This window comes from Selaginella moellendorffii, unplaced genomic scaffold (genome assembly GCF_000143415.4).
Source record: "Selaginella moellendorffii unplaced genomic scaffold, v1.0 SELMOscaffold_85, whole genome shotgun sequence".
Classification (NCBI taxonomy): domain Eukaryota; kingdom Viridiplantae; phylum Streptophyta; class Lycopodiopsida; order Selaginellales; family Selaginellaceae; genus Selaginella; species Selaginella moellendorffii.
Window position 1 is genome coordinate 708,615 of NW_003314346.1, and position 8,735 is coordinate 717,349.

Below are 8,735 nucleotides of genomic sequence, written 5' to 3' on the forward strand. Positions count from 1 at the left end.
TCTAAGTCCCACTGTCCTTTGGGACTTCCTCACCATGTGACCGTAAACTTAGTCACTGCACTAAAGGATTGCTCTTCTTCCTTTTCACAGTCTGGGAATTTGGGACAACATTTTGGAACACCGTGGCTTTACGTGAGCCTCATGGGTACTCTCCCCACCTTCTGCCTTTTGGTGCTCTAGCTATGGGGTTAGAGCAAGGTTCTGTTGAGCCACGCCAGGTATCCAAGCAGATAGTGCCACCCACACTTGGACTAGGAGCATTAACCATTCGATCTCCTAGGGGAACTAGAGCCAACTTTTGAACATTTCACCAAGCTACCCCACTTGTCAGTCCGTATTCACTCTAGCCTTGGACTTCCTAGTGGTTATCCCATCACCCAACACTTGAGTACAGCCTTGTTGGGCCAAACTAGCATTTCCTAGCCAAACTAGCTCCACTGGAGTCCTCCCTCTACTATACTTTTGGAGCTCACAAAACCCCCTAGGGTCTAGGAGACGAATGCTTTGGGCTTTCACCCTCGGACTCAAACTCGGTCTCGGACTCGAACTCGGACTCGGACTTGGCCTCGGTCTTGGCCTCGATCTTGGTCCCGGTCCCAGTCCCGGTCTCGGTCTCGACCTTGGACTCCATCTTGAGTCCTTCTCAGACTCCATCTCGGATTCCATCTCGGGTCCATCTCAGACTCCATCTCAGATTCCATCTCAGTCCATCTCGAACTCCATCTCGGGTCCATCTCAGACTCCATCTTGGTCCATCTCGAACTCCATCTTGGGTCCATCTTAGACTCCATCTCGGGTCAATCTTGGACTCCATCTTGGGTCCATCTCAGACTCCATCTCGGGTCCATCTCGAACTCCATCTTGGACTCTATCTCGGGTCCATCTCAATCTCCATCTCGGGTCCATCTCAGACACTTCCATGTGTCATGTGTTAGTCCTCTTGTGTCCCTTTCTTAGAGACTCATTTATTGTTCGCTTCATGCTTGTTCCTCGAGCATTTCATTGGGAGTTCTACTCCCACTCTTGACCTTTCAAGTCGGAGCTTTTAGTTTAAACATGTTATGCTTGTTTGGCTTTCGCTTTGGCCACTACCACGTGGCACCCTTTCGGCTCCATTTTGGGGCTTAGGGATTTATGTCTCACAACTTCACCACCCATAGACAAAGTTCGATGTCCTCATCGAACGATAAACTATTTTATAAAGTAATACCAACATGTATTACCCTTTGCATCCTTGGCATTTAGCCAATATTCGTCAAGGGTTGGACACTGAAGACTCACCCTGCCTTGTCCATCCTCTAAGGAGTATAGTCTCTCCAACATAGAAACTCGATTGACCACTTGGGGTGATTCTTTCCCTTTTATTAGTTTACCTCTAGCTAAACCCATTAAAGACACCTTCTCTATCTCAATCTCACTACTCATTCTCGAGTAGTCTCAACTTCTATCAATATAACCATTCCTACGCGTGTGCTGCAACCATGGCATTGATCATCATGGTGTTGTGATGGGGCACCCAACCAAAGAGGGATGCTCCTCATTGAGATTGCTGCTCCTCAGGGAGCTGGAGATGATCATGTTCAATGCTACCACAATGCACCACATGGAATCGAAGAGCATGCATCTGGCCCCGTATGGCATGGGCAGAGATCATTGACGTCCACGACACCGTGTCTCAATTAGGCATGGAATCAAACACTTTTCTAGCATCACCCACTCAATCACTCGTAAGGTAGACTGCCAGGAGTGAGTTCCATGCGACTGTGTTGTGAGACTCCATAGAATCAAACATGATCTTTGCGTCCACGGCCAGTCCCTGCTGCACATAAGCTCTGATCATTGTACTCTAGGAGATAGTGTTTCTCTTTGGCATCACGGTGAACAGAGCTTGTGCCTTATAGATATGGCTGCAAGAACCCATTACTGTGATCATCAAGTTGTGTCTCTAAAAGGGATTCTCTAAAACATCACAATTGTATCATCGATCCTCTATGATTGTGCCTAGGATGCTATTCCACGAGCAACAGTCCCACTTGGGCATCTCAAAGAAAATAATGGCCAATTAGTGAAAGGGTTGGAGTTGACTTCAGTTGGCTTCGATCTTAATAGGTAATTTGTATGATGCGATCCGAAAAGGATATTAACTTTTAGGGCTAAGGCAAATGAGTTGGATAGAGTCTAGAGTTAGTGTAGAAAAGTGGCCATTACACTTTTTTAGAAAGATGACCTTTGTGCTTTTCTTCTATAGTGTTCTACTTGGTGGCAAGTTGCACCTTGCATTTCATTAAACTCTATGAGAGTAGTGAGTTTTGTGGCCCTATGCCTTGGCTGAGGATGGTGATGTCCAACTTAGTTGTTTGAGGTTGAAGTATTAGTATTTGTAATATAGCTTTGTCTATGACTTGAAGAATGGGATTGCAATTTATATTGACTTCATAGTCTTGAAATGCCATGTAAATATTAACTTCTCCCCTTGGTCGAAGCACGCTAAGAATGTTCGCTTGTAATACAGGGTGATCATAAACTTTTGCCCTAGTGAATTCAAAGGAATGGAGGGAAATGTTTTATTTGGCTAGGGTTTAGGTCTGCGAAGAGGAAGCGTCCTACACACAGCTCGGCGGTGTTCCATGCGGTAATCTCAGCAATGCTCCGGGGCCGTGAGAGCTTGATTCGGCTTGTTGGGAAGCGGCAGCGCAATGTGTCACTCCCGGCTCGGGTGAGTGATCGAGGTTCTATTTCTTCGGTGGATCTGTGATCGTTTTCCTGCAGGAGGAGTTGGAGTGTGGTGATGTTTCGCTGGAAATAAAAGGAGGCCTGAGCTTAGCTTGTTGTGACTGGGTGGAATGCCCTGTGTGTGGGAAGCAAATACGCGGGAATGAACTTCTCGTCAACTGCCATCTTGGTTTGGATTTTGCTCTGTTTTGGTTCAAGCACGCTGATCGATGGTTTCTCTTGTTCAGATACTTGCCTGCAAAGTGGGAAGAAAAAGAAGAACAGTGTCCAGCATACACTCTTTCACTTCAACTTGTCAAAAAAGATAGAGTACGAGGAAAGCGGAAACTGCGTACTAGAAATCCAACTCGCTCTTGAAGCCTGTCTAAGTTCAGAAGTCTCCTCCGCTCAAGGCAGGGTCTCCGAAACCGGAAGTTTCTTCTACTCTTGAAAGCTTTGAGGAGCCCGACGTGGCCAACAGCGTCCTTCCGGCAGAGCTCAACAGTGAAACTAGAGATCTTTACAATGGTTGCCTGGAGGCAAGGATTGCTGGCCGCAAGTACCACAGAGACGTCGAGTGCCAAGCTGGGATGCGAGTTCACCTGGTAAGGGAACCAGAAAATCCCATGGATACATACGCTGTGAAGGTAAACTTGACTGAATGGACTGTTTCATGGCTGACAACAACGTTGCACCAGGTGCTTACGGCAGATGGGCTTTCGCTGGGACATATTCCAAAAGAGCTTTCGCGTTATTTGTCTCCTCTCATGGACAAAGGCGTGGTAGACGTTCAGGTAATAATCTCTGGGGCGTTTTTCAATTGTTCACAAAGCTTTCAGGGATATGTCTCCGAGAGTACATCGGAAGCTGCACGCCTCAAGCTTGATTTGCGTGAGATCCAGAGTCGGACTATTGGAAGTCTCTCAGAAGAAAAAGTGCTGGCTGTCAAATGGAGCCGTCTGATGGATGCAGCTGACAAGGACAAGACCACGGCTGTCGATACCAACAGAATTTTCTCTACATGCTCCAAGTGGTATTGGAACGGGATCTCCATCTCTTTACTCCAGACGAGATCGAACTTCTCGAGGCATTTCGTTCAATCTCGTCTGATGGACAGCACCTTTTTGTAAGATTGGCTCAACGCCGTCGCACAAACTGTGACTCAAGGGAGACAGTGGTTTTGCAGGGCCATGGTTCCGTCTTCAGAACATCTTCTATGAAGATATTGGTGACACAAATTCTGCAGTCCATGAGTTAGTCGGTACTCAATTTCTTTCATCGTGTACTCATAATATGTTTGCTCCCTTGTAACAGAGAGACACTACTTAGTTTTCGACGCGGACGTCAATTCGTCTGAGTTGCTTGAACATCTGACTGTACAAGAGCTCAAAGATTTGGCAGTGAACAGCAAAATCATGGTAGTTACTTCTAAGACTTTCTTCCTTGTTTTTATTTCTGTTCCTGCTTACAGATCAAAAGTGCTCCGCTAAGTTTGAAAATCCGGTTTTCAAACTTACCGGAGCACTTTTGTTCAGTAAGCAGGAACAGCTTACTACAGCAATTCGAGATGCATTGATTTCGCTGCATTTTGTAAGTAGCAAGTGATCATTGGTTTTTTATACAAGCGTGAAATACTTGGCGGCAGTAATCTAACAGCTTTAATTCGTGAAGCAACCGGCCCGTGCATTCGAATAGCCGAAACAGTTGAAGTTCTACTTTGGCGTTTACAGGTCAGTTGACATCCTCTCCAAAGTGTTACACTGCTGATGCTGAGCAATTTATTTATTTCTTTATTTGTTTATTCAGAGGCTGTTCTTTCTAAACGGTGAGCAGGAGTTCCATGTTTTTCTTGTGGATATTGGAAGGATCAAGTATCCAAGCTATAGGTGCGCTAGAACAATGCCAGTCTTTGCTTCTCGAGAGGACTTTCTGGCGTATGAGCAGGTCCGTTCCTACTTTGTTATAAAATTTGTCTGACCGTCAAGTTTTCAGGCATTGCAATTGGCTCAGGTGGTTGACATGTCCCTGGAAGCTGGTAATTCTGAGGCTCTAAACTCCTCTTTTTGAAAAGCAAGGACTACACTCGAATTGATCAATGCACACACTGAGATCAAGCATCCATTTTTAGCACGGTTTTCGGCTGCATGGGTGTATGCAACAATCTGTACTGTGGCTGCATCGTTTCTGGAGAAAGAACGCAGGTACGCTGTTTCACCAATGGCGGACAATAATTTTGAACAAAAACTGGCTCTTGACCAGATACACTGAAGCTGTAAACCTCTTCAAGCAGCTCCTTAGCATGCAGTATTGTCCTGGACGGAGAGGATACTGGACTCTCCGGCTATCTATTGACTTGGAGCACTTACAGCGTTTAGGAGAGAGCCTACTCGTTGCAGAAAACGGATTAAATGATTTCAACGTCTGAGGAGGGGATCGTGTTGCTTTGCAACAGAGGGTTCTCCAACTAGGAAAACCTCCTAGAAGCTCTGTTTCGTTAAAGTGGGATTTATTCAGTAAAATGGGACTAGGTACAAATTTTCAAGTATTTAAAAATGACGTGAAATTATATGTTTTTTGTCCAGGGGCTAGACATATCTGGGGCATGGTGACTAGCGCGATGACTTTGTGTCCAGACTGAGTCCATCTGGTTGTATAATAAATCTCATTGTCAAGGTGAACAAGCCGAATCTGAAGCTAAAGAAGAGCAATGGCATGCGCGCACACACTATTTGTTTGTTCATTGAGCGTGTGGTGAGCTTTCCAAGATGAACGTCATTCCTATTAGCCAGACATATAACTTAATGGTGAGAACATTTAGATATTATTCAATATTATCTTTTTCTAACGAATCTAATTGTGAAGGTGTAGCAAGAGGCATTGCTAGTCTGGAGAAGTCATTTAACTCATTTGACCCTTAGTGTATTTTCATGAAACTAAATAACATTCATATTATTAAGGAATTTCTCTAGTACCTATTTTTTATGACATAGAGGCTTGCATTTCTTTCAAAGGTGATTTAGTAAAAGGCCTGAGGGCACATGCCATTCTATTTCTCAGACCGGTATTAAGATATACTAGTGCAAAGGGCCACATGCCATCACGCCTCCTCTGATTCAGATTCGGATTGTTCACCTTGAAATAAAATACATTAGAAACTTAGTAAAGGAATATTAATGAATCTCACCTTGAACCCGGGTTATGAATGCTCTTGCTGCATCTCTTGCATGGTCTGGCAAGGTGATGGTGGCACTCTACTTCCGCATCCAACCATGCACAACATTATCCACCGATATGCTCATGCTGGGATCCCTAGGATTCAGCACCCATCTCTTTTCTAGGCAATCCTTCGTATATCCGGAACTTGGCTTAAACCACTGCACAGTTACATTGAAGGAGTTAGTTTCCGCGTCCTCCTCTGCATCAGTGATGCAGCGCCCCACCCATATCATTTGTTTTTTATTACTGAGTCTGACAAGCACGACCATTCCTTTGCAGACCTGTACTGGATTGAATGCTGAATCCGGCTTCTTGTTCCTCGGCCCACAATAGTGATCCTCAACATCGTTATCTGTCACTGCATTTCCAGAGGACATTGTTCCGCTACTATCTGGTGCTCTGGGTTCTGGCCAAAAGGACTCTTCCAATTCTTCATATACAACCGGCCCATTTTGGATAGCAGATATAATCTTCTCCCAGTATTCAAGCAAAGGCTTGCACCTCTTAAAATAGGATTCTCCACCAAACACCAACCCCCTCTTCCAGAAGGCAATATGCTGTCTAATCCCGGCCACTATACTTTCCTGGTCTTTGAGTCCATCCGGGTGCATCGGCCGTGGGGAACCCTGAGGAATCATAGGTTCCCCAGTTATGGGATCTCTCTTGAAGAGTTCAATGCCGTCCACTGGCAGCCACACTGTGTCCCATTCTCTCATCTTGTACCTCATCACTGGAGCACCGTCACGCATGCTGAAATGAAACTGAAGAGGCTTGGAGTGGCCAATCAGCGTTTCGGATCCGTCCCTGATGTAGCCTCTTACAAACCCCTTAAAGTCTGGAACCTCTGTCACAAGTGCAGCTTCAACAGTGCCTTTGATGCAATTTTGGAATTCATCGTAGAGTTGTGGGAGGGTGAGGACATTGGATCGCCGGAGGGACTCTGCCAGGTGACTGAACATGGCATCGACGTCTTCATGAGTGTGCCCAACCATGAGAAAGCCAAGTGTAACCGTTTCAAATATGCCTTTGGCAACAAGCATCGCCAAGTACGCGAAGACGTACATGTTTTTGTTCTCACTGCCAGCATTGTCTGTTTGGAGCAGAAGATGGGGTGGAAGGCCACATCGGCCGCAAGAACTTCCTTGAGATTATGCTTCGTTTGGATGAGGCTGTGCATTCACCGGGTGACCAGCCTCGTCGGAATGGCATGAGGCCTCACGTGATAACCCTACAATCTGACAGCCAACATATTCACTGGGATGGCATGGGGCCCCACGCGATACTGCAAGCCTTTGCTCCTCCTCCAGCTGAACCCTGTATGGGGTTCGATCGACAAGGGCCTTATGCAAGGGTTGGCCGTTCAGCTCAGTCTGCGCACTTTGCAAAGACCTTAAGTGATTTGCTAGGGACGCAATCATCATGTTTGCACCCCCGCCACCCCATAGAGGTACAAAGAAGTTCCCATAGTTCTGGGCACCATGCCCATGAGCGATTATGCCAAACAGAGACACAGGCAGCTGCATGGATGAAGAGATTGCCTTGGGGGCAGGATTGAGTCGAGGTAAGCACGTCTTTTTCTGGTCTATTTTGTCATGGATGATGCAGAGGTAAGAGTCAGGTCTCTCCATGGAGAGAATCCTGTTATGATAATATGCAGTTCTGTAGCTTCTCTGCTCGATGTTGTGGTCGAGCCGCCTTCTAACCAACGTCTCTCGCTCTTGAGCGCTGCAAGAATTCTTCGACAAAGCCATTTTGATAGCAGTGCACTCGTCACACTTTGAAAAGCTGGAGTACTTTCCTATACTCACATCCCTGAACCTGTTGCTCCACAATCTACTAAATCTAGATTGGCTCAGCTTCCTGTAGCCATTACTCTGGAGTTCCCGATTCACATCTTCCAATATGGCCCCCTTGGTATACATGGAAGGGAGAACTCGTTGGGTGTCTCGTGTTCCATCTTCCAAGAGGCGGGTTTTATGTGGTTGCTGCTCGCTACATGTCTCGACAAACCTCTTGAAGATTGCCTCTCCATATACAACATGACCCCTGGTTTTGTGCGTACCGTCGTTCCCATGGACTGCCTGTTGAACCCTTTGTTCCTCGAACTCAGTTTTGATTCTGTAGAATGTGCTTCGAGGGACTCCATAAATGATTCTCCATGCCTTCATGCAGACCAAACCCCTCTGGAAGACCATGCCCCCCACCTGATGTTCTGAAGCATCAACAGATGACCGTAATGCCTCATACACAAAATTGCGAGCTGCCTTCCAGGACAATGTCTTGTATCTTGCTCTCTCCTCTTCAATAGCATCCCAATCAGTATGTTGACAGCACCTCCTCTTGCAACAAGCAACTGTCGAGACCATTCGAACCTCCATCGCCATTTTCTGCCTTTTCGGTTCGTTGCTCAGATCCTTTTGGTTGCGCTGTAGGAAGATGTACTTTCTTTTCCCATGAAGAGATGTTCTGTCATCAGTTGTAGTGGTGTTTGATTGTGAATCCTTCACATTCTCAAACACTAAATGCCTCAATTTTCACCGCACAATGCTTCCAATAGTCAGACTGTTTTCTTCTATGTCAACAACCTCTAAAATCGCAACTCCAATATCATCCCAGCCCAATTCTTGATTAGCAACCGCATCTCTTGGATCGACAACTGTGGCTAAGCCCTCAGCTACCACCTCCCCCTCGGGGTTGTTTAGAAACACCTTTGCCTGAATCCATGTAGCACGGTTCTTAAGATCCACGGAGGGAACATGCGTCGCACTTGCGCTGTCCCCAACATCTGCTTTCTTCTGTAGATTTTT

The 8,735-nt window shown here is 46.1% G+C and overlaps 1 long non-coding RNA gene across 1 annotated transcript; it reads left to right on the forward strand.

Moving 5' to 3' along the window:
* The first annotated feature begins 3,428 nt into the window (after positions 1–3,428).
* LOC9651992 lies at positions 3,429–3,662 on the forward strand. Its single transcript, XR_002990575.1, has 2 exons — positions 3,429–3,506; positions 3,552–3,662. It is a non-coding gene; the product is annotated as an uncharacterized LOC9651992 (long non-coding RNA).
* The last annotated feature ends 5,073 nt before the right edge of the window (positions 3,663–8,735 follow it).